The sequence below is a fragment of the Ailuropoda melanoleuca genome, chromosome 2 (genome assembly GCF_002007445.2).
Source record: "Ailuropoda melanoleuca isolate Jingjing chromosome 2, ASM200744v2, whole genome shotgun sequence".
Taxonomy (NCBI): Eukaryota; Metazoa; Chordata; class Mammalia; order Carnivora; family Ursidae; genus Ailuropoda; species Ailuropoda melanoleuca.
Window position 1 is genome coordinate 170,758,285 of NC_048219.1, and position 26,996 is coordinate 170,785,280.

The following is a 26,996-nucleotide window of genomic DNA, read 5'->3' on the forward strand; positions in this document are numbered from 1 at the left end:
TCCAGACCCTGTGCTAAACCCTCGGTACAGACGCATTTCCAGCTCTCAAGGAGTGGGCAGTAAAATAGAGGGAGAAAACTAAGTGTTCACTTCATTTGTAAATTTTTCCTCTCCTCCAGCCCTTTAAGGAGGACCAGCTGCTGAATTCTCCTTTGTGAAATAGGCTCCAAGTGTAATGAAACATCAGAGGTACAGTGGTGGAAGATGTCCCTGCTGGTGAGGGCCTCAAGCGGTACAAGTCAATCCAGGAAGGGAGGGGCAGAACAGACTTCATAGGAAGGGGGTAGGGCGCCTTGGTGGCTCAGTCAGTGAAGCATCTGCCTGCGGTTCAGGTCATGATTCTGGGGTCCTGGGATCGAGTCCTGCACTGGGCTTCTTGCTCAGCAGGCAGCCTGCTTCTTCCTCTCCCTCTGCCTGCTGCTCCCCCTGCTCGTGTGCTCTCTCTCTCTGTCAAACAAACAAACAAACAAACAAATCTTTGAAAAAAAGAAAAGACTTCATAGGAAGGAAAACTGTTACAAAGGGTTGGAGACATGTCATACTTACACTTGTATTTCTATTCCAGATTCTCTGCTCTTTGTCCTGGCATCTACCATAGTGTCTTAGACGTGCTGTCCACTGGACTTCATCAAGTTCTTCCAGGTCCACAAGGGATGTATGTTCTCTCAGTGGGTGCTGACTTCTCTCTGGGAGGTCCCATGACATGAGACCCAGAGCTATGGTCCAAAGAGGAAAAAAAAATCCATTAGGACAACTGCATAAGAACTCAGGAATGGGAGTGGATTTAGAGTTAAATAGTCAGAGCATGGAGCCTGGGTTTCCCATGTAACGGTGGTGTGAACCTGAATGAGTGACATCATCTCCTTGATTTTAAGTTTATGCCCCTTTAAAATGAAAGTAGTGATAGCAATGCCACCACGAGATAAAGTTTATGATATCAGTTGGCAGGTTTGTGGAATTTAGAAGACTCTCATTTAAATTTTAGTTTCTTTCCATTGATTAGAAGGCAGTCCACAATATTTCGACGAACCCTTCTCTCCGTCCCTCCACCTGGCTGATTTGCAGAGGAAGATCTATTTCAGATGATATCATTTAGAAAATCAGATATTTAAGCCTTGATTAAATGACCCCTTGCTCAGTCAGAGTTCAATATCAATACCCTTTAATGATCGTTGCTTTTATCAGGTGGGATCTACTTGATCTAAATGTTAGATCCCTAGGATAGCTTTTAGGGTTGCTTTCAGGAAAATATGCCACTTGATCACCTAAGAATGGCACACCTTTTATCCAAGTGTGATAAGAAGAAAGCTGAAGTGTAGAACAGGGAGTTATCTGAAGTAGAAACTTTAAATTTATATCAACGATGATGAGTTCTCTGTAGCCCTGTCGGGTCTGTCCGTAGAGATCCAGATAAGGGAGAAGAGTGGAATGGTGACTCAGCATTCTCCAGGAATGACTTAGCATCCGAAGCGAAGTGCACTTTGCAGGTGAGAAGGGCAGGGTGGGAAAGGTGTGTCACAGAAGCGGCTACCCCAGCCGCTCTCAGAATCATAGGCGAAAACTCCAGAGTGTATTAACTTACTTGGCTTCCTTGCAAGGAGTTGATTTGATAGCTCTAATGCTATATACACCTCGAAATCATTATTTGTTCTGTGTTTAAAATGGGAAATTGAAGTTTGACAAAGTCATTTAGACCAGCCAGGATCTCATGCAAAGCAATTGGTTCAGAGCTATTAGCACAGCAGATTTCTCAGTCCAGTGAGCGTTTGATATAGTAGGGGAATCTCTTTGTGATTCTTTCCATTTCAAGCTCCAGACAAACTGCCCTTTCTGGGTCTTTAACCTGTTTCTCTGATTACTTTTTAAGCGTTTCTCGGGAAAGTTTTTCCTCAATTTGGTGCTCACCTGGTCCAAGCCTTTGCTTCCATCCCTCTCTCCTTGCTCCTTTTTCTTTCTTTCTTTCTTTCTTTCTTTCTTTCTTTCTTTCTTTCTTTCTTTCTTTTTTCTTTCTTTCTTTCTTTCTTCTTTCTTTCTTTCTCTCCACCATCTTTGAGAAACTGCGTCAGATGGAGATCTTCTAAATTTACTGTTCTCCACTCCTCACTTTTTTTCTTGGCTGTCTACTCAAATTTCTCCCTTATACTTTTGCAGTAATATTTCATATATTCACTCTTTTCCTCTAAATGGTTGCCAAAACATGCAGCTGCTTCTTCCTGAATATTGTGAAGATTCACCCTCTTATCTATCAAAAGGGGAAAAAAGACTTCATTTCCAAACCACAAATTCCCGTTAGCCATATAAGATATGAAGAGTCTCTAGACAACTACTATTTGGTCAACTGGTTTCTTTCCACTTAATTTTACAGTCCCGACTTCACTTGGTTGGGTCAGCCTAGGCCCAGGCAGCCACAAACATCACTTCCATTGCTTCCATTCCACTATTCATTTGGGTGCCCTGTCCAGGCAGCTGCAGGGGTGCAGCTAAAAGTTGCATGCTGCACACCTATAGCCTTTTCCCTCTTTGCTGGGGTCACTGGGATAGTGAGGATCTAGAGAGGAAGCATCCTCTCCCTCTATTCTTATTCTTCCTGGCCAATTAAATAGACATCTCCACCCTGTTCGAGGTAAGAGGAAGATGTATTTTTGTTTTTTCTTTTTCTGGCCTGCTCCCATAAAAGGAGGGGTGGTATTTGTCTGATTGGTGTGATGGTGGGGGTGGGGCATCCAGCTGTCTGCTGTTGGGTGGAGTGAATGTGTGAAAGGTTCCACGCATTTGTGGCCTCCTTCCTTTGTCTCTGTTAATAGGACCCTCTGCATTCAAAAGGGATGAGGCAAGCCAGGGTCTTCCAGTACCTAGTGGGGTGAGTGCCTGTTCTGCAGGTCTGAAGTCTTTGAGTGTGTGAAGGGTGAGCAAGGAGTATCCCGAAGCCTACACTGGCTTCAAGTTCAAGCTTTGTTCTTCAATATAGTTTTACTAGTACTGACCAGAGTTTTTAAAACCCCTTTATCTGTAATTGGATTTGGGCTCAAAGAAGACAAGGGGAATGATTAGTATCTTAAACTCTAATAAGACCAGGTTTTTTATTTCTTTTATTTTCTGATTATTAAAATTATACGTATGTAAAACAATAATCATCTATATTTCCACAACTCATTGCTTTTTCCTTAGGTATTCTCATGTCAATCCTAAGAATGAAAAAGCATCTCATGCCCAACATGATTCTAGCAGCAGGTCCGTGAGAGGGATGGGGTCTCATGGAGTGAATCACATTCTAGAGAAGGGGAAATAGACACAGGGAGGCAAGATGACTTGTTCGAGGTGAGACCACTTCTGTGGATAGTAAAGGAGCCACTAATAACCTTATCTCATTCCTAATGTAGGAGGCCAGCCTGTCTGTCTTGCTTTGTGTTCTGTTCTACTAAACACAGTAGATCTCAACATACATTGAGAGGTGTTTTTTTTTTTTTTAATTTAGTTTGGGAGAATATGAATTGAGTAATTCTACAACTCAAGAAGAGAGGAATTAAGAAAAGACATGGTACCCCTCTTGAAGAGAATAGGGCTCCTTCATCACAGCCTAAATATAAGTACGTAGGTAGGTAGCCACATACGTATATACGTATGTAATCTTTTGACTTTTCTGACTTTATTTCTTTAAATTAAGCTACTTTCTCGCTGGTCTCATTTTCTTTTCCAGCATTTCATTCATGAGCTTTTGCCTGCCCCTGAGTCTCCCTTAGTTTGTGTCTTATTGGGCCTATTTGGATACCTATTCACATCTCACTAGCCAACCTTGTGCCTCAGGCAAATAATTTTATGTTTCTGAACTTCAGTTTCTCAAATCGAAATTGACACCATTAAATGATAGCTCTAGATTCCCTCTAGCTTCAACCGCGAGCAGGGTAAGGTAACTCCTTTTTGAAGGAGCCGAGGCCTAGATGCTCTGGCTAGTGAACGTGGTCATCCTGGACCATTAACTATTGCTTCTACCAATTTACAGTGGGGCTAGGCAGTCTTCTGGGAAAATATTTAAAAACTACCCAAGGTTTTAATTTTGGAGGTTCACTCATGTAAAGGATGTCTAATAAGCTGGGGGGCTCTGGCTAAGGCCATATCATAGGAAAGGTCATTAAGGACCTCCAAGGGAACTCACCACGAGTGAAAAAAAAATGTGAAGCACACAAAAAAACTCTAAATATTAAAGGAGGGTCATATATCCATCAACTGTTTGGTGAGTGGTAGGAAAGTTCATTCGACACTAGTCATCCTCGGCATAAGTTGTATGCTCTGGGAGAAAATAACATATGGGAATGGACAAAGCTTTATCACTATTCTCCAATGCTTTAGGATTCACACAATTTAGCTCTGGGACCTCTTCTTTCAGTTAAAAACAAAAGTGATGTGTTCGTTTTCATTTCTTAAAATCAGTAACGTGGATCTCTGCTCTTAAAGAACGGTGGTATTATATCAGCTCTGCTTCATTCTTATCCCGAGAACCTCAGGGCATTGAGGAGTTCTAGCTCCAGGGACATGGTGGCACAGCAGGCATGGCCTCCGAAGCAGAGTTGTAGGTTGACATGAAACCACGTGAAACTGCTGGGGCCTGAGTCCTCGAACTTGTCACCATAATGACAACGATCAAGACAATTAATTAGTGCATGCAAGCATTCTGGGGGGCATTCTAGAAATTTCTTGAAGAAAGGGACTCTCAAGACTGGTTTTCTAGTGGTCAAAAAATAAGATAAGCTTTAATATTGATTAGAGGATCTCCAATAGATCCATTCATTGCCCTTCCCTTGCTCAGCTCTGTATGACATTTGGGTGAAAGTCTCCTGCAAACTGCATTTCTCAGGCATCATCATCTGGTTTCTGTGGGCTTTGGCCAATGAGAGGCACTGGAAGGAGACTGGAGGGTGGAAATCAGGGAGAAACCAGGGCATTTCTCCTTCTCCCTCTGTGCTTCAGGTGGCTCCTCTGGCAGTGATTAGGCATCTTCGATGGCTTCAGTTGCTATCTAAAAGACCTGTCAAGGTTTCAATTTCCACAGGGTGATCTTCAGCCTTCTTTCTTTCTCCCTCTACTCTAGGGGTAGAAGCAGTTTCTTCCAACCTCTGGCTTGTCTCAGTGTCCTCTGGTTGACTTCTTAGCTTTTTTTTTTTTTAATCGAGTGATAGAATATAATCAATCCTCTGCATTAAATTTCTCTTTATTAAATAATCAGAGTGTTTTCTGCTTCCTGATTAGATCTACTGGTACATCTATGAAGCCTGAGAAACCTAATGTTTTAGTCAGCTATCGCCACAGTAATGCTGCATAACGAACTCCAAAACGCAAAGGCTTAACATAACAGCTTTTCTTCCTATACTGATGCATCCGTAGATTTGAATGTTCCTTAGCCAGGTTAGGCTGAACTCCAGGCTTCCAGCTGAGTTCAAGTTTGTCCCACGTGTCTCTCCCCTTTCTTGGACCAGTGGTTGTCCAGAGCATATGGTATGATCCGTGTATCTTCTTCTGGAACCGAGGTTGAAAGGGCAGCCGCTGCACTTGGAACATATTAATCTCACAGTAGATCATCAAAGGGCAGAAGCTCAGTTGTTCAAGCTCATTTCTGCCCTGGTCACATTACTTAATGTCTCATTAATTAAAGCAAGTCCCATGTCAGAGCACAAAATCACGAGCCAGAAGAGTACATTCTGCCCACCATAAAGCCGGGCAAGGGTGTGGCTATATGATTCTATTATGGGGGAGGAAGCAGTTGGAACCCGTAATCAAATCTACCACATTTGGCGGAAAGTAAGATTCATCATCTCTAAGAAAATTGAGAGATACCATCTTTTATTGTAGCTTGTACAAGTGGCAGTTAACTTATAAAATCTGTTGTACTCACAGTCAATGTTTTATTTTTTGTTTCAGGACACTGATGTTGATTTGTAATTCAGAAGGTATAGTTCCCCCCCCCCTTTTTTTTTTACCAAAGACCTCCTTTTTACAAAAAAAAAAAATAGAACAATGTCGTTTATTGTCTCTCAAATTAAATTCACCATTCTATCTGCTTCTTTCTGCTGCTGAGGCTGGAACTCAGCAGACCACATTTCTGCTTTGCCAGCTGAGTCCATGCTCGGCTTTGCCAGCAGGGGGGTGCTGCAGGGGACTGCCGGGCTAGAGCCGGAAGGAGGGACGGAGGGACTTTCTCCTTGTTGTTTGCCTCGTGGGGGCCTCCTTTCAGTTCTCTCTCCAGTGAATATAACCCAGCAAAACTCTTTAATCTCAGCAACAGCAGTTCGTCCCGGTGGGTGCAGCTGGATCCAGTTTCCAGTGTTCCCAACACGCCGAAGCACTAGCGGAGTGACACCCCACCTCCGAGGAATCCCTCCTCCAAGTGCCTATGTTTTAGTAATTACAACCTCTTCCCTTTGCTGCTTTTATTTTTAAGGAATGAGAGCTGTTTCCAGCAGTTGTTACTTCATCTTACCTTAATGTTCTCTTTTTTAGTTAGCAATTCTTTTTATCTAATTAATAATTGTTAATACCAAATTCCTTCTTTTAAAATAACGGGTGAAATTGCTGTCTCCTTCCAGGAGATGCTTTTTCATAGAGTCTGTACTTTTGCCTAATAAGATTCGGCTTCATCTTCAGGGAAGACATACGTTGCCAAAAAATAAAAAGAAAAGGAGGGGGGAGGGGAGGAGGAGGAGGAGGAGAAATAATGTAGGAGGGAAGAACAGTCCAGGGTTGGGGGCCAGGCTGGCAGAACTCAGCTGGGTTTTATTGCAGTTCTCCAGGGATACAGTTTCCTTTGTGTTAGAAAAGCTGAAGACCTTTTAGATGACCAAGGAGCCTGGAAAGCAGTGTGGGCAAGAAAGCAAAGGGGTAACATAATAGAATAGCTTTTAATTTCTTCTTTGAGACCTCAAAATTATAAAGTAAGTAGATTTTCTGCAAAGTGGCTGTATTATGACTATCAAGTTCCAAACATCTGTGTATCCAGTCGTTGCATTCTAAATAAGCTGAGGCATGGCCCATCCTGCACTGTAGGGATTTCATGGAGGCTTCATCATGGAGACATGATCCACTATTAACTCAATCTCTAGCCCCCTTTTCCTCCCTGGAGGATGGCGGGTGGAGCTGAAAGTTTCAAGCTTCTTGTCATGACTGGTCCTTCTGGTGACCAGCACCCATCCTGGAGCCCACTAAGAGTTGCTTTATTAGAAATAAAGATGCCCCTATCACCCACAAAATTCTAAGGGATTTGGGACCCCTGTGTAAGATGCTCCTATCACCCCCATTACTCCAGAAATTACTAGGGTTTTAAAATCTCTGTGTCAGAAACCAGGATCAAAGACCAAATATTAGCAGGAACCGGGGGCAGAAATTAATATATTCTTATTTCACACCCATTCTCCCTGGAGGCCTTCATATATGCTATCCCCTCTGCCTCAAATGATGTTCCCACTCCTAACCTTAAATCCTGGCGAATTCTTCCTTGTCTTCCTTCACAACCCTCCCTGGACTAGGTTAGATGTCCAATTATGTCCTGCCAAGTTGGCATGCTCCTATTTTTTTTTATAGCACTCATCACAAAATACTGAAGTGACTACTTTCCACATCTATCTTCACCATTGAAATGTAAACTTGGGGAGAGAAATGTGTGTGTTTTCTTCTACTGTGCCTCTGGTTCTTAGCACAGTGACTGACACATTGTAGGCATTCCAGAAATGTTTAATGGAGGGACTAACAAAGTGCTGGGTTGGGGGGGGGTGGTGGCAGTCAATCACACATAGATTTGCGACTTGTCTATCATTCCTTGCATTCTGTGTATCTAGATCAGCGTTCCCAGTGAATTTGATAGCATTTGCTGAGGGACTACACTTTGAGAAGGGAAGCTATGGAACGTGTACCCAAAATGGAGCCCTGTGGCTAAGGCCCTGAGTAGGAAAGAAGTAAATGAGGCTTACATGTCTCCTGCTTTTCTCCTCACCCTTTACACCCTGGGCTTTTCATCTCTCCTTAGCCAAAATCTATTTCTTGGAAAGCATGCATATTCTTGAGTTAAGGGGCAGAAAAGTGTAAACTACCATGCGACTTGCTTAATATTGTTTACATTTTTAAACGAGGAACAAAGCCTCTGTTTATGTGAAACGAGAGAATAGAACTCTTATTGTGTGATGTCAGGTTTAAGCAGCTAGTGAGGAAACAGGAGTCCACACTCGTCGGCGACCACAGCCTTGACTCCCTTAGGAAGTGCAGCCCCAGGAAGGGAGCCTGAGACAAGTTGGGTGCACAGACATGTTTGTTGAACCAATAAAGTCAGACCAGTCTAGCATATCCCTCAGTGAAAAGAAAAAAATAATTATACGAATTGTGCGTGCACAGACTACCTGTGCCATTACTGGCCTTCTGGAGTTGTCCATGAGACTCATTAAAAAAAACAACACACATCCTGCCTCCAGCGTGCTTGCTCATTCTCCATGAGAAAAACTGAAAATAAAATATTGTTAAAATAGATGTTGTTCTGGCTGAAAATTTGCACGTTTGTAAATGATTCGCTCTATTAGGTGGGCAGAATCAGGCACAGAAAACTCACTTGGGAAGAACCATGAACTCTGCGGTGCTTGGAGTTAAAAGTAGGGAGAAGCATGAATTTCTCTGCCCAATTCTTTGCATCCCCCCACCATTAAGAAAGATTCTATCGTTTCAAAATGTAGAGATTGACAGTCTCTGGTTTGGGGGAACTTCTCTTGAAGCTCTTGGTACTTCCAGAAATGGGTGGTCGGTAACACTGTGTGGAGAAGACCTCCGTTGTGGAGAGTAAGAGCTGTCCTAGGCATTAGAGAGAGCAGAAAGGACCACATGCTGTGTCCCTGAGCGTTCATTATTTCCGTGAGGATACTGTCATTCCTTATGGTTACCCTGATGAGCGCCAAGCAATACTGATGGATTGGTAAGGCTCAGACCCTGACTCTAGCGCTCCGTCAAGGTTAGATATGCTCTACTCTGCTGCCTTTTTGGTGGTTTTGTGTTTGCTTCGCTCTTTTCCTGTCTTTTATACATGCCTCCACGTGACCCTTATTGATATCACCGTTGCTGAGTTTGGGCATGCTTCCAAAGCAGCTTGGATTTGCTCTTACTTTTCCATCCAATAAATTCATCTGTTAAGTATTGGGAGAAGAATTCTGGAAACTCCATCACTAGTTGGCAACTATCACGTTTCTTAGGAGAAGAAAAATCTTCAATCTAGTTGGAATCATAATTCTTGTGCTGGAATGGATTTAAGGCAAAAAATATATTGCACTTTTGGGCATGGACCTTGATTTTTCAACATATGTCTTCCATGTGTTAGGAACTGATGATGCACATGCTTCCCCCTTGGGGATCTTCTTTTCCTTAAGGCATTAAATTGCCTGCTCAGATGTATAAAGTATCCACTACCTTGAATGAATGTGCTAATTAGCAATGCCAGAATTTATGAACATACACTGAGAAGAAAGGGGAGACTAAAATCCTGTTTTATTTAGGTATTTTGTGTTTACAAAAAGGAAAACAAATTAAGGTAAAGTGACTTCCTTTGTCTAGCTGACAATTTAGAAACAAAAGGCAGTCATGAATTGTGTGGAAGGAGAAGAGCAAAAGCTGTCTTTTTTAATGCTTCTCTGACAGATACTTCACACCCGTAGTTCTTAGACTCTGCCATCCATGAGCCCCTGAGAGAACCCTCATGGTTAGCCTTGCCCAAGCCCCTGTCCATTGCCTAAACTCCTCTATCCAACTGTAACTCAGTTGATCTTGTAGGTTACCACCACCAAACAGTTCTTAAACCTGGCCAACTCTAATTACTGTTTACTTTTGTGACATTTCATTCCCTAACTCAGTGGTTCTCAAAGTGTGGTCTCTGCCCCAGCAGCAGCATGACTTGAGAACTTACTAGACATGCGCACTCTAAGGTACAATTCCAGGCCTATTGCATAATATATTTTGGGTGGTGTCCAGCGATCTGTGTTTTAACAGGCACTCCAGGTGATTCTGATGCGTGCCCTAACTGGAAAGATCTTGCTTCCTAATTTGAAAATGAAGATTAAAAGACTGTTCTTTGGTCGGACTCCAAGGTAGTAAACAAGTAACCACAGAACAAGTATTAAACCCATACTAATCAATTAGTGATAGCCACATGCTTCTGAAGGTCAGCCAATCAGCAACGGCATCACTCCAGGAACCGCTTCTGAAAGTCAGCTAATCCCTAAACTTCACAGCTGAAAGTCAGCCAATCTCTAAACACTCCACTTTAGAAAGTCTGCCAATCCTTGAACACCATGGTTCCTAAAACCTTTATGATATCAAGCTTTGCGTTGTACAGAAAGATTACGATTTCTAAGAAATAGCTCTTGATTGCTTAGTAAGCAATACATTTAACTTCTTTGTTTCACATACATGTGATTGGGAATTTCACCCATCAACAAAAGGGTCATTGATGATTTTGAGAGAGTCAAAATTTGTACAGTCTCCTCTTACTCTTGGGTGATACATTCCAAGACCCCCAGGGGATGCCTGAAACTGTGGATAGTACAAACACTATGTATACAATGTTTTTTTTTCTATACATATATATACACCTCTGATGAAATTTAATCTATAAATTAGGCACAGTAAGAGATTAATGATAGTAACTAGTAATGAAATAGAACAATTATAAGAGTATGCTGTAATAAAAATTATGTAAATGTGGTCTTTCTCTCTCAAAATATCTTATTGTACTGCACTCACTTGTCTTGTGATGCTGAGAGTTGATAAAATGCCTATGTGAGGTGATGAAATAAAGTGAATGACATGGGCATTGTGACATAGTGTTAGGCTACTATTGACCTTCTGATGATATGGCAGAAGGAGAATCACCTGCTTCCAGAATGCAGTTGCCCCTGGGTAACTGAAACGGTAGAAAGTGAACCTGTGGATAAGGGGTACTACTGTATTGAGAGAAGATTTGCCGGCATTATTGAAATTTTGATGGTGAGGACATTACATGATGTCTTGTCCAAGACAAGGAGCAAGTATGAATCAGATAGAAGATTTATTTGGTAATCAAAATATATAAGAAAAAATAAGAAATGAGATATAATAATTATTCATTACTAAACAGGCATCGTTATTATAAACAATGATTATTCACTTTATAAAAAGTTGTGATTCAATAATCAGGAGAACAGAGGGAGAAGAAATGAAGTCATGAGAGTGGTTTTGGTGCTAAATCATAATTTTTGATAACAGGAAGCCAAGGGCGAAAAAAAGAGATAAATGGCAAAGTTGAAAGTAGATAAAAATAAATGATGTCACAATGAACATCGAGTAAATTCTAAGGCCATCCGAGAACTATTTGGTGAGCCCATACCTGTCCTCTAAGCTGCTGGAGATATAAAGGTCAAAGTGCCAGAAGAGACAGGCTGTGATTAATTTCAGTATAATCCAAAGAAGAAATTAATTCTGACAGTAGGGATGTGGTGAGAAAAAGTTGCAAAGAGGAAGTCATGTGAGCTAGGCCTTTTAAAGATGAGTAGGCACTTCCTGGGCACACTGAAGAGAGAGGAACATTCCAGGGTGAGAGAATAACAGGGCAAAGGCAGAGGTGTGAAAATAAGAATGGGATTTGGGAAATAGTGAGTAATTGAGGGAAATGGACGGAAATGAGACTTTGGAAAGATAGTGCAGGGCCAGGATATGAAGAACCTGACTATTGTGATCAGCAGTTTAAATTTATCCTGAAGGCGTAATTTTCATTTTAACCTGAAGCTATAATGTTAAATTTCACATCCTCGTAGATAACCTTAAGCTGGAACAGACTAATGTTTACTGTTCTCAGTAGGGGTGTGGTGTGCATTGAATTGTGTCCCTCCAAAGTTATATGTTGAAGCCCTAACTACCAGTGTCATTGTGTCTGTGGTAAGGAAGTAATTAAGGTTAAAGGAGGACACAGAGTGGACCCTAATCTGGTAGAATTTGTGTCTTTATAAGAAGAGACACCAGAGAGCTTTCTCTGTCTCTTCTCCACCCACTCCCTTTCTCTCTCTCTCTTTCCCACCCCCTCTCCCCCCACCCCTCCACACCTCTTTCTCTCTCTCTCCGCCGTGTGAGGACACTGAAAGAAGGCAGCCGTCTGCAAGCCAGGGAGAGGGCTCTCACCAGAACCAAACCATGCTTTCAGACTTCCAACTTCTAGAACTATAAGAAAATAAATCCCTGTTGTCTAAGCCACTCACTCTTTGGCATTTTGTTATGGCAGCCCAAGCAGACTAAGGTAGGTACTACTGACGTTGGTTGGAACAATCCTTGTTGGTATGGGACTATCCTGTACGTTGTAGAATATTTAGTCTGGTCCCCAGCTAAGAAATACTGGTAGTGCTACTCTGTCACCATGACAACCAAAATGTGCTCCTACAGAACTCCAAATACCCCTTAGTGGGGGATTGTAATGTTTCTGATAGAAAACCACGAAAGGAAGCTATAAAGAAGATTACTATATTCAAATAAGATCCGCCAGTTCTTCATGATCTCTTAACAATTGCAAGAGAGAGCTTTTACTTATCAAGAGTAAGACAATGAGATATAACAAAGAACAACCCTGATAATTCTTCCCAAGAATCTATGGGGTTGGGAGGAGTTCTCTAATTTAGAGAAAGCAAAAGTGATCCCCTGCCCTGTTGCCAAATGACTAATGCATCATATACTAGTGAAAAAAACAAAGCAAAAAAAAAAAAAAGCAGCCCTTTGCATCTTGAGATAAATAAAACCAAAACAAAAGAAAACAGTAAGGAAATACACTGTTTAGCACTAATCTCCAAAATAAATAAAGCTTTGAGTCCTTTCTATTAAGTGGCTTACCCCTTAGGAGAAAGTTATCCCTAATTTTTGCAATACCGAACTTGGCAGATATGTGATACTTTGAAGATAGAATAATTGTATGAAGAAATTGCTGTTTATCTCACCCTAAAAAAGACTAAATTTAATCTTGGTAAACTTGTGAGGTTTTTTTCAAAACTGCAGTGTCTTTTATTTGGAGAACCCAATTTTTCTGAACTCCTTTTAAAGCTCTTCAAGTAAAAATACTTTAGAATATTTTAACCACAGCTGAAATTTCATCGTGCTCCTTTACAATTAGAGGCAATTATTTTCTGCTTTCTATCACCATAGATTTATTTTTCTCTTCTCGGACCCCATATAAATGGAATCAGTCACTATGATTATCTCGTGTCTGGTGTTTCTCATTCAACATGTTTTTGAGACCCATCGGTATTGACGTGTGTATCAGTGTCTTCCCCCCTCCCCAGTGGTATTTCAGTGAGTGGACATAACAGAGTTTGTTTATCTATTCTTCCGTTGATGGACGTGTGGCTGAGTCCAGGTTTGGCCATCATGAGTAAGGCTGCTAGGAACACTACAGTGCAAGTCTTTTTGTGGATATAAGCTTTCATTTCTTCTCTAGAAGTGGAAATGTTGAGTCATGGAGTAGATGTATATTTAAGTTTATAAGAAACTGAAAAACAGTTTTCCGAAGTTTTTGTATAATTTTACACTCCACCAACAATGTATGAGAGTTGCAGGTGCTCCCCATTCTTGCCTTATTTGCTCAGTCTTTTAAAATTTTAGCCATTTTAACTGGTTGTAAACAGTATCGCACTGTGGCTTTAATTTGCATTTCCATGATGGCCAATGATGCTAAACATGTTTACATGTGCCTATCATAAATCTCTTTTTAAGTCTTTTGTCCATTTTTATTGGGTCATTTGTCTTTATATTCTTGATTTATAAAGACATTTTTCTATTTCTGGATACAAATTATTTTTTCAGATATTGTATTTTTTTCCCCCAGTGTTACTTGCTTTTCATTTTCTTGATGGTATTTTTTTCATTAGCAAGCATTTCTAATTTGATGAAATACAGTTTATTAATGTTTCCCTTTTCTGCATAGTGCATTTTGTCTCCTAAGACATAATCCCCAAAGTCATAAGGATAGTATCTCATGAGTTCCTGAAGTTTTATAGTTTAAGCTTTTACACCTAGCTCTGTAATCCGTCTCTAGTGATTCCTTTTGGTATGGAGTTAGTAGGGTCAAGTTTGCCATGTATTGAGTTCTCCATGAAATGCATTTGCATCCAGGCGCTTTACTGGGGAGCGCTTACAGGAAAAATACTTCTGAGGGGTGAAGGAAGCAAGATTGGGCAGAGAGAGAAATTAAACTGTGATGCAAAAGGGGCTCTCGGGTTTAGGATGGCTCTTCAACATTGTTACACGTGATGCAAGAGGCCTGAGCCTTTGTACCTCTCTCTGCATTAGCCAGTTATTGGATTCCAGCTCTCACCAAAGAGAGGTTGCAACACTGCTTAATAGAACAATTTCTGGAGAGGAAGGGACTCAGCTGTGAGCCATCAACAGCCAACACTCCAGTGGCAGAGAAATGAATCTGAAGAGGGAATCTGGATAGTGCACCATAGCAACTAGCACCATTATAGCACCCTTGCAAGGGTATTTTTGTTTTATTTTCCATACGGATATTCAATGTTCTTCCCACTATTTGTTAAAAAGACTTTTCTTTCTCCCATTAAATTGACTTGGTGCCTTGGTCAAAAATCAATTGCGTGGGTAGATCCTCTATTATTATATTCTCTTTCATTGACCTATTTGTCTGTCCTTATGTTAATATCAAGCTGCCTTAGTGATTATGGTTTTATAGTAATTTCTGATATCGGGTAGTGTAAGGCTTCCATACTGTCAAATTTGTTCATTTTCAAAATTGTTTTGGCTCTTACTGATCATTAGCCTCTTCAGAAAAATTTAGGATCAGCTTGAATTTTTTCAATACACTGCTGAATTTGTTTGAGAGTATCTCAGACCTAGAGATAATTTTGGGGAGAATGTATATCTTAATAACATTGAATCTTTCAATAATGAACACGATAATTAAAGACCTAAATGTGAGACTCAAAACCATAAAAATTGTAGAAGAGAGCACAGGCAGTCATTTCTTTGACATCCACTGTAACAACATTTTCTAGATATGCCTAGAGGCAAGGGAAATAAAAGCAAAAATAAACTATTGGGACTACATCAAAATAAAAACTTCTGCACACCTAAGGAAACAATCGACAAAACTAAAAGGCGACGTACTGAATGGAGAAGATATCTGCAAGTAACACATCCAATAAAGGATTAGTATCAAAATATATGAAGAGTTGATACAACTCAACACCTCAAAAGCAAATAACCTAATTTAAAAACGGGCAGAAGACATGAACAGACAATTATCCAGAGAAGACATCCAGATGGCCAAAGGACACATGGAAAGATGCTCAGCATCACTCATCATCAGGGAAATGCAAATCAAACCTACAATGAGATACCAGCTCACATGTGTCAGGATGGCTAAAATCAAAAACACAAGAAACAACAAATGCTGGTGACAATGTGGAGATAAAGAAACACTTGTGCGGTATTGGTGGGAATACAAACTTGTGCAGCCACTGTGGAAAACAGTATGGAGGTTCCTCAAAAAATTAAAAATAAACTACCCTATGATCCAGCAATCATACTACTGGGTATTTACCCTGAAACTACAAGAACACTAATGCCTATGCAGCATTATTTACGATAACCGAATTATGGAAGTAGCCCAAGTGTCCACTGGGAGATGAATGGAGCAAGAAATGGTATGAATATATATATATATAAATATATATATGAATATTATTCAATCATAAAAAGAATGAAATCTTGCCATTTGCACCAACATGGATGGAGCTAGACAGTATAATGCTAAGCCCAAGTCAGTCAGAGAAAGACAAATACCACATGATTTCAATCATATGTGGAATTTAAGAAACAAAAAAAGGAAAAAGAGAGAGGGAGAGGGAGACAGACAAACCAAGAAACAGACTGTTAACTATAGAAAACAAACTGATGGCTACCAGAGGGGAGGTGGGTGAGGGATGGGTGAAATAGGGGATGGGGATTACAGAACACACTTAACCATGGTGAGCACTGAGTAATGTGCAGAATGGCTGAATCACTGTACTGTACACCTGAAACTAATACAACACTGTATATTAACTATACTGGAAGTAAAATAAAAAAACTTCATAAAAAATTATGAATATCATGTTTCTCCCCCTTTATTTGTGTTTTCCTTAATCTCTCATTGTAATTTACAATGTGTAGACTTGCATATCTTTCATTAGCTTAATTTTCAGGTATTTGATTTTTTAGATGCTATTATAAATAGCATTTTAAACTTAATGTCATCTTCCCATTGTTTATGGCTAGAATGTAGAAATATGATGGATTTGCACATTGATTGTGTATCATGCTAACTCTAGTTCTAGTAGTTTTTGGCAAGTTTCAAAGAGTGTTGTAATTGTAAATCCTGCCTGTAAATAGTGACAGTTTTACTTTTTCCTCTTCAATATTTACTTTTTATTTCTTTTGTTTTCTTATTGCTCTAGACTAGACTTCAGTACAATGTTTAATAGAAGGGGTAAGAGTATACATCCTTGTCTTGTTCTGGATCAGAGAAAAAGGGTGTTTGTGGTTTTATGATAATTGATATAACCTATAGGTTTTCCATATATAACCTTTATCACATTGAAAAAGTTCACTTCACTCCTTTGTTTAGAATTTCTATTATGAATAGGCGTTGAATTTTGTCAAATGCTTTTTGCATTTATTAAGATAATTGTGTTTTTTATTCTTTTTTCTGTTAGTGTCAATCATTGATTTTTCAAATAATAAACTAACTTTATATTCCTGGAATAAAATCCACTTTGGCATGCTTTTTATGTATTGCTGGATTGAATCTGCTAATATTTTCTTAAGTTTATTTAAATCTATATTCATGTGGGATACTGGTCTCTAACTTAAAAAAAATATTTTTGTCAAATATTGTTGTTGGGGTTATGTTAACATCATAAAAATGGTAAGTGTTCACTTCCACTTTCTGAAAGAGTTTCCTGCTTAAAATCTTCAACAGAAAAACTGATAAAACCTTGAATTTTTCTGTGGGAACATTTTGATTGTAACTTCTATTTATTAGATATAGCGTTATTTAATATTGTATGTCTTTTTGCATCCGTTTTTGGAAGGTATATTTTTCAAGGAATTTTTCCAAGTTCATCTAGTTGGGGTTGGGAGAGGATTCTCCATGGATTTGTCAAATTTCTGCATGTTTTGTGAGCTGAAGCACTGATAGCATTTGTCCCAGACTGTCTTTTGAAGATATTTGTATGGCAAATCAGCTTGGAAGATAGAAATGGTTTCTCTGTCTGGAATAGAGGGCAGGTTTGTTGGTTGTCCGGTATCATAAAGATAATGTGTTCCTCTGGGGCAAATGTCAAGCAGGTTTGCTTGCAGTTCCTTTTCAAAGATTGGAGTTTTTCAACCTCAGGACCCCTCAGCTGTGACACAAACCAGCTGTGTGTACAGAGGCCTCCTCAACCACTGTGTCGCCTGATGAAACCTAAGGATCGAGGGAGAACCTGCTCAAACACGAAGCTCAGGAGACTTGCTGTGAGTAATATTGTCCTTTGCCTCTGATCTAGGAGTCTTGTGTCCTCTGCCGGCATGCACAAAACTGGCAGGCTAGCCCATTAGCTTGCAAATATCATGATATCCTTACAGTTCTTGACAATTCAGTACACTTTGCATTTCTTGACAATTGGCATAAATTGCTTATAATACCCCTTCATTATCATTTGAATGTAGATTAGTTTAAAAAAACCTGCCTCTTTCATTCAATTTATTATTCTTTCTGTCTCTTTGTGTGTGTGTGTGTGTGTGTGTGGTGTTTGATCAGTCTTGCTAGGGGTTTATCATTGTTATTTTTTAATGACAACTTTTGACTTCATTGATTTTCTCAATTTTGTCTTTTTTATATCAATAATTTCTGCTCTCATATATTACCTTTATTGTACTTATTTTGGGTTTAATTTTCTCTTTTCCTGGTTCCTTAAGAGGAAACTTAGATTATCAATTTTTTACATCATTTTTGTTTTCTAATAAAGACATTTAATGTAATAAATTGCCTTCTAAGATTGTTTTATTGTACCTCACAAAGCTTAATATGTGGTATTTCATTACCATTCATTTTAAAGTATTTCCTAATTTCCCTTGTGATTTCTTCTTTGACCCATGGGTTATTTAGATGTGTTTAGTTAACTTTCCAAATATTTGAAGATTTTCTAGATGTCTTATTATGATCAATTTCTAATTTAATATTATAGTGGTCAGAGAGCATACTCTGTATGTCTACCTTGGTGAATGCTTCATGTACATTTGGAAAGAATATCTTTTCAGTATTGCAGCTATTGGGTATTGTTCTAAAATATCAATTAGCTTTGGGACTGATGGCAGTTTTCACACTTTCTATATTGTTACTGATTTTGTCTATTTGTTTTATCAATTACTGAGAGAAGGATGTTAAAATTTCCTATGTCTACCTTTTTTTTAGAAAAGGTAGATTCATTCATTTTGCCTTTCATTCTCTTGGATTTTTGTCCATGTATTTCGAAATGCTTTTATTAGGAGCACAAACATTTAGAGGATTATGTTGTTTCCTTGATGACTCAACTTTTTAAAATCATTAAGTAATGTCCCTCTTAAACCCTGGTAATATATTTTTTAAAATATTTTATTTATTTATCTGACAGAGATAGAGACAGCCAGCGAGAGAGGGAACACAAGCAGGGGGAGTGGGAGAGGAAGAAGCAGGCTCACAGCGGAGGAGCCTGATGTGGGGCTCGATCCCATAACACCGGGACCACGCCCTGGGCTGAAGGCAGACGCTTAACCACTGTGCCACCCAGGCGCCCCCCCAGTAATATTTTTGATCTTGAAATTGACTTTGTCTGTTATTATTATAGCCACATGACCCATCTTTCAGTTGGTGTTTGCATGTTTCACCTATCTGTATCTTTGTATTCAAAGTGGGTTTCTTGCATGGTACCTGGCTGGCTCAGTTGGTAAAGCATGCAACTGTTGATCTCTGGGTTGTGAGTTTGAGTCCCACGTTGGGTGTGGAGATTACTAAAGAAAAATTTTTTAAAAGTTATTAAAGTGGGTTCCTTGCAAACAGCATAGAGTTATGTCTTGTATTTTCAACCTAGTCTGACAGTCTTTGTTTTTTAGTGGGAGTGTTTAGTTAATTTAAAATTAATATAATTATTGGTATGATTGGCTCTATCATACTGCTATTTGTTCTGATAATTCCATTTACTGTTTGTTTCTCTGTTCATTTTTTGATGATTTCTGTTGGGTGAATTGAATATGATTTTTACTTATCTCCTCTATTGCGTTTTTAGCTGTACTTTTTTTAGTGTTTGCTCTAGATATTAAAACATGTATCTTTAACTTAATATAGTGTATCTTCAGACAATATTTAACTATATCATAGAGTGGAAAGAACCCTACAATGGTATAAAGAAGTTTATCCCTTCCCTCAATCTTTTGTGTTCTTGTGATTATAAATTTTACTTATACAAATGCTGTTGAGTCCAAGAATTCATTGCTATTATTTTTGTTTTAGACAATCGATAACTGTATATGTATGATATATATATATCAATCTACCATTTCTGCTGCTCCTCATTCTTCCTTGCAGATACTCAGAGGTGATTTCTCTCAATTCTCCTGCCATGCCTCTAGTCTTCTGAGTACTAGCCTCATGAACTTAGTGAAGGACTGTGGGAAAGAGCTGCTGAGTACATATTTGCTCTGTGACTGGGGAACATTGGGGTTGAAATCCATTATGCCAGTACACATGTGACTGTGTGATACTGTGATTTATAAGAAATATATCTGGTCCTTGTCCACAAAACCAGTTCCTGGTTTACAGATCCCACAACCTTGGGATTTCCCTAGTTAAGAGCAATGCGAGCACCTTTTGTTACATTTGGTCTCTTGTCCTTAGTTCCAGAAATTGCTTCACATCCAAAAAGGTGAAATGAGTGTCATGTTATTCATAGCAAGCCCCTTTCTACCACAACTGGGTTTATGTTAATGAAGTAACTTTTGGAAGACACCTAAGGATGGGGGCCGGTGGCCAGGGGAACCACCCTTGAATAGAAGGTTGGGACTTTCAGTCCCACCCCCTGATTTCTGGGGAGGGGAGAGAGGCTGGAGTTCAAAACCATCATCAATAGCCATTGACTTAATCAACCATGCCTATGTAATGAAGCATCCACAAAAACCTAAAAGGACAGTGTTCAGAGAACTTCTGGGATGGTAAACACTTGAAGATGTGGAAAGTGACACATCTGGAGAAGGCATGTAAGCTCTGTGCCCTTTCCCCACACCTTGCCCTAGACGTTGCTTCCATCTGGTTGTTCCTGAGCTATATTGTTTTGTATCCTTATGGTAATCTAGTAAGTAAAATGTTCCTCTGAGTTCCATGAGCCGCTCTAGCAAATTAGCTGAACCCGAGGAGGGAGTAATTGAGACTGTTAGATAGAAGCTAGACAGGAGCAGTGGAAGGAACACCCAGAGGCGGAGTCCCAAGTCCTGGCAGGGGAAGGATGGAGACAAGAGCTGGTGGCAAGGACATTGATAAAAAGGTTACACATTAAAAGCATGGGAGCACCACATCCAGCCATTGCAGCTTCCAAGACCTTGGGGATGACAGGTCAAGAGCCACAGGTGCAGGTACAGAGCATGAACTCTCCTCTTCCACCTCTGCCCCAGGGTAACCCCTAGACTTATTATAATGCATTTGCATTGTGGGTACAGCCCCACTGCTCCCATGGAGAAAGGCTGCCAGGACTGTTCAGGTACAAACCTTGTAGGGTCAAAAACTCCGCACCCAACCTGTGGGAGGAGCTCCCCAAATGATTGGATGTAGCCTCCTGTAGAGACCATGCTGCTGCACATCACAGCTCTTCCCAGCCCAGAGAGTTGCAGGAAATATCCAATCCCAAAACAATCTAGGGCTGGTTCCATCTCATGAGACCTGCCTCTCCTCACCTTGAGCCCCTCCCCCACCTTGAAAGTGTACTTTTGTTTTAGTAAACTGTTTTGTGCTTGCTACTTTCCTTCCAGCTATCTTTAGTCTGAGCGCAGATCCACACATAAATCTTCTTACGGGAATCCAAGGACTGGGACTTCCACTCGCACAGCACAGACTGTCCCATCGGTAACTAGGTCTCCAATCTATAGGTTCGGTCAGAAGCACAGGTGGTCACCTGGGCTTGCAACTGGCATCTGAAGTGACAGAGGAGGCAGCCTTTTAGGATTGAGCCCTTAACCTGTGGAATCTGATTCTATCTCCAGATAGAGAGTAGGAGAATTGATTTAAATTGTAGGAGACCAGATAGTGTGCAGAAAATTGTTGGACATATGGGGAAGAACTCCACACACATTAGAAATCCGTCTCAGAACACCCCTTGTAGGCCATTAAAATTTCGTTTAGATTTTGCCTGTTTTTTCCTTCCCCCATCAGTATCAGATTTTCCACTCTGCCAGGGATCAAGGTGGCCATGCGTCTCTTTTCCCCTAGAAAGGGCTGGTCACTTTCTGGAACATAGTTCATTTAGATATCTTTGACAGATGAGGGAAAAAACGCCCACAGCTATGATTTAGTAACTTCTCTGGAGTGCTCTTGCCGCTAGAATGAAAGCAACAGTTTCTCGTGACTTTTTACATCCTTACAGGAAGTGGCAGTCACCCGCTGTCACTTTATTTGTGGAACTCAATCCCTCAGTGAAAATTGGTATAAGTCTATGACTTCTGTGATCACTTTCAGTTAATAAAAAGCTCTTACAGTCAGCAATTCAAATGTATAGTCCAAATTAATAATAAACACTTAAAATTTCATTTAAGTTTCCTCTTTCTTGGGTCCAGCTTACGGCAAGCTGGACACCAGCAGTGGGAGAGGGGGAATCATTGGCTTTCTCTTGCCTGCCCTGTGCTTTCGCCCTTCCTCCTGTCTTTCTAAGCTGCTTTCAGATCCCTGCGAGGTGGAGACAGAGGGCAGAGTGAAGAATGAGCAAGCAGGAAAGCCTCACTTGACCAACACCAATTTCTGGCTGTGGTGGATTTTTTCTTTTTTTTTAACTCGGCTCTTCCTTGAGATCTTTCATGGGTTCTTGGAGACCTGTGTCGGTCTCCCTCATTATCAGGGAATCTCACACCTGACTTACCCTCCATGAAGGGACATCCCTCTCTATTGCTGTGGGTCTTTTATAGTTTCCTCAGCTCCTAGCGCTCAGGCTTCAGTTTGGCTGTGACTTTTGCTTCCGGGTGTTTCTGTTGAACAAAACCTGCGTTTCACACTGTCCTTGCCCTGAGGAAACACATTCTTTGACCAACTTTAGGAAAGCAGGTTCCCCTGTAGCTATCTCTTTGTTTATCTTCTAAGCAGCTAGCCGTACAACTCTCACCTTCAGGTTTTCTAGATGGACTGTATGACCATGTAGCAAACTCTCTGGGCAGCCATCTTGAAGCATCTTTCTTTGTCAGATGGGAAGAGTAAGGATCCCCAGGTCTCCCCCATAGGGAACTAAGATTCACAACCCAAGACTACAGTCTCCAAAATACTTGCTAATCTCCAAATCCCAACCTCTTTATATCTTTCTGTGGGTGAGAAGCTTGAGTTACAAATGTGATTTTTCACCTCCTTTAGAAATTATATGATCTTTTACCTCACTTTGGAATTGTGAAAAACTAGATAATAGGCCCAACATAGAGTTGCTTATGCTAAGCCCCATGTCACCAAGTCGAAACTTTACTAATTACAGTTTTGACTCTCTCACAAATGGAATCTTACACCAGACAGTCAGGAATCGCCTGGTCAGCACTAGTTAGGTAATCTGCCTGATAGACCCCTGCTGTCCCCTAAAGGAAAGTAACCTTGTGATAACCAACCTACTTTTGTCTAGTATAACTTCCTTATTCCTGTTCCCTTCTGCCTATAAAAGTCCTTCATTTTGTACAGCTTTTTGGGGCTTCTTTCTATCTGCTAGATTAGAGGCTGCATGATTCATGAATCATTAAATAAAGCCAATAAGATCATTAAAATTTATTCCATTGGATTTTGTTTTTTAACAAAATGTAACATCTTGGTGCCTCGGTGGAAACTTGCATTTTTAAAAAATCCTGTTCTACTTGAAGTCATGAAAAATTGAAAACAACCCACAGTCTAGCAATTAAAGGATACTGGGGTATAACTATTCAATATAATATTCTGTAGCACCCTCCAAAAACGAATGAGGACATTCTTTATTTGTTGATTTGAAATGATGCCTAAAATATAGTGTTAAGCAAAAAAAAAAAAAAGGAACAGTGTGTAGATACAGGATGCAATTGCTATTTTTAAAAAAGTGGAAATAGATATGTTTTTGCTTGTGTTTAATAAAATATCTCTGATAGGATGCACAGGAAACTGGGTGCCTCTAGGGAGGGATATTTGGTAGCCAGGGATAGCTTTTTGCCTTTTTGAAATTTAAACCAAGTGAATATATAATTATGTTTAAAAAGAAGATAATGTTAAATAGAAAAAATACATGTACAGTGAGGAAGTAAAGATTACAACTGATTCTTTCCAGAGCTTGGCTGTGAAGGAAAGAAAAGAGCAGGAGCCAGTACTGGGTGCAGGGTTGAGGAGTGATGTTTTAGTTTTTATAGCAGAGTCATGGTTATTCCATGATTTCTATAAGACTACAATGGGATTTGGGAAATGCTGCTCTAAATTATGGCTCCTTGGCATACTGAATATTTTAGGCTAAAGGAGTTTGAGAAAACAGCAGAAGCAGGAAGGTCACGCTGACCTTCCTCTCACCGGCCTCCCCTGCAGATGTCATAAGACCCTCATATGAGAGGTGCCCTCTCTATACCTGGAGGGAGGGAACATCCTTACCTGCAAAGACAAAGAGATACCAAGAAGAATCCCAACAAACAGGTCTGGGTAATTTTCCTCAGTTTAGTGCACTTCCTTCAAGCTCTCTGACCTCTCATATTTCTACATGACTGCCTACTCTTCAGCCCAAGCATGAAAATACTCAGGTCCAACCGTTTCCTCAGGTCCTCATTTCCTTATGAAGTCTCCCATGTCATATAAAACTTGTATGCAAGAAATTTGTATGCTTTTCTTTTGTTAACCTTTCTTTGTGTCAGTTTACTATTCAGATCCAGCCAGGGACCCCCAACAGGGTCAAGGAAAACCTGTTCATTCCCTATAGCTGTTATATTGAACCATGGCATCCTTCTCCCACCCAGGTATTTATTGACACCCACTGATTTACAGGAGGTTTAGGCTCCTCCTGGGAAATCTTGAGCTGTATCCACAATGGGGATTCAGGCATATATTGATATGCCTCCCAAACGGTATTTGACTGGGGAGGGGAGGAGCAGAGACTGGAATATTTGACAGGACTGCCATCGAGAGAACTCTAAGGAGTTATGTTCTGGGTTTGTCATTCACATAGAAAATAGTGTGCAAGGAGCCTTCTGGAGTTCAAGTCTGTTAGGGACACGCTTGCCATTAAGCTTCTTAAAAAACATTAGGGCAGAGGCGTGGGAGCGGTAACCTTCTCTTCTGTCTGCACACGCAGTTGTCCAGGCACGATGCAACGTGCTGGTGCTGGTGTCCACACTGAGAGCATTGGCGGGCAGAACGGTCAGCAGGACTCTGCACCCCAGCATGGAGCCCTAGCTCAGCGGAGGTGAGGCCAGCAATTAGACATATTGCAGATTCAGCTGGACTCTTCAGAGGCTGCTGAGCCAGAGACAATAGTGCCAATAGCTCTCCAGCAGTGGATGATAGAACCTCGACAAGGCGGCGGGGAGTGGGCTGGGAGAGAAAAGTCTCTGGCAAGGCAGCAGCAACAAACACAGCTTTTTCATGAATATATGTAAGATCCCTCTTCCTTTGGGGATCTCACAGATACTGGAGGCAGAGGTGGGTGGGGGTTGAGGTTAGAATACTTGGCAAGGTGCAGGAAAACATTTGTAAACTACTTTTTTTTTTAACCTGCTGCAATTTAAGTTCAATCTGGAAGCTGATGAAATCTGAGCATTTGGGTTGCATAATATTTTTATTTCTTTATAATTTACTTTTTGTGTATTAGAGATTTGTGTATGTTTATTAGCTGTGTTTGAGTAATTAAGAGGAAGAGCTTGAACATAAAAGAATAGAAGTGAGGGAGAGAAATAAACCAATTTGTCAAGGTCCTGGTCCTAGAATTGAGGGTAATGGTGGAGAGAGAGGATCCAAAAAAGGGCACCTTTTCTACAGAATCAGGAGGGGAGGTAGGGAGGAGTTGCAGTGGAAATGGATTTGTAAACATGGATTGGACTTCCTCAGTGCAGTCAAGGGCTGTCTTATCTGCTGAGAGATGAGTAAGACACGAGTGGACTAGGGGCCTTGAAGAGAGCCATGAAGGCTTAGATACTCCTTTTGGAGAAATTGAGGTTGACTAGACAACTATGAAATAATGGTTGAGTGATGCCAAGGGCCCCACTGGAGTTGAAGACCATGAATTTTAAGTGATATAACCTTCCCCGAACCCTTAAGTCTCTAGGTTAAGTGCCTTCCTGTGGGCTTCCACGGTACTCTGGGACTCTGAATTTCCATATGATAATGACTTATCACCCTATGGTATAGTTGTTGAGCTTCCCTGCTCTGACAAGGAGGAGACTCTCTCTAATTCACTGTTGTATTCTTTTCTGAGTCTAGTATAGTTTCTTCTACTGTTTTTAGTGCATAGCAGGTGCTCAACAAATATTGGCTGAATAAGCATCAGCAATATGGCAGTTATGAGATTTTCCCCCTCACTCTCAGATGCCAGGGTAGAGAAGCAAAAGAGGTGGATGGTGTAAATGGTCCAGAGTGATTAGATTTTCAGGTGGGTGTAGGAAAGGGTGAAGATGTTAAGGGAGCTGGCAAGAACCATGTTGACACATGCTCCATGAGGATTGGGTTGGACAGGATTTGAAAGATGGTGCATGCCAAGGTGAGGGAAAGGTCTGGGGCAAGGCCATGGGAGTGGAGTGTTTATGGGAATCATTAGAGCTGGAGCGGGGCTGGATGTGAGCTTTGCAGGTCCAGATGTGTTCCTGGCCTTGACATTCTACTTCTGAGTGCATTCCTCACAACCTAGTGGGAACCTCCCACCACCAAGGATAAGGAAGAGGAAAAAGTTTAAACAACAAATAGATCCTACTTGAAAAAACAGATTTGTGAGTGGGAGAAGAAAACAGACATTGGAGCTGGATTTTTAAATGACAGTCTTGACATTAAATTCTTACAGAGAATTTTTCTTTCAAGTAGTTGACATGAGATTTGCAAAATCATGTCATTAAACTTTGCAACTCTCCTAGCCTTGGGTCAATTTTTTATTATCTTGGCTTTGAAAGCAGAGACCATACCCGAGCCATCCTTGTAGGCCCTGGGCCTCGCATATGGGGGTTTGTCCAGTAGGCTGGCATTGACCTACAATCTATCCCCAGGTCTTACACCCAATTATTATACTAATAATTAAAACATATTTCCACTGATATCCTGATCAGTTAAATTTACAACCTGTTTTTTGAACTATCCAAGAGTTTCCCCTCCTAGCTTGCAGATATTCTGTTTCGGTAACACCAGGCAGGGCAACAAGACAAGCTTTGTACAGATTTTGGAACTTAATGATTAAGAAACACTCACAGGTTCTGGAAGACTGCATTAGGGGCAAATGTCTGCTAGAATATGAAACTTCGCATCACTCTAACAAATAGGTTCTGGACATCGTGTCTTGCAAAACCCTGAGCAAAGGGAAAATATGTACTCTTCCCACTCTTGAGAAGTTTACAGTCAGGTGGAGAATGGGGGGAATGACACAGATAACTACANTAGTGCCAATAGCTCTCCAGCAGTGGATGATAGAACCTCGACAAGGCGGCGGGGAGTGGGCTGGGAGAGAAAAGTCTCTGGCAAGGCAGCAGCAACAAACACAGCTTTTTCATGAATATATGTAAGATCCCTCTTCCTTTGG

General features: G+C 40.5%; 1 protein-coding gene and 1 long non-coding RNA gene across 3 annotated transcripts in view; one reads left to right on the plus strand and one right to left on the minus strand.

The window, feature by feature from the left end:
• Positions 1 to 419: 419 nt before the first annotated feature.
• LOC117801129 lies at positions 420 to 10,801 on the minus strand. The gene is made up of 3 exons (XR_004623583.1): positions 10,759 to 10,801; positions 547 to 716; positions 420 to 447 (listed from the first exon to the last, which is right to left on the minus strand). It is a non-coding gene; the product is annotated as an uncharacterized LOC117801129 (long non-coding RNA).
• Positions 10,802 to 17,048: 6,247 nt separating this feature from the next.
• The window catches only part of CPO (carboxypeptidase O), a 45,737-nt gene continuing 35,789 nt past the window's right edge, over positions 17,049 to 26,996 (plus strand). Inside the window, exon 1 of one of the 2 annotated variants that reach the window (XM_034655061.1) lies at positions 17,049 to 17,541. The gene's annotated coding sequence lies outside the window, so the exon portion shown is untranslated. The remainder of the gene's footprint in view (positions 17,542 to 26,996) is intronic. The other variant, XM_034655062.1, reaches the window with a different exon arrangement.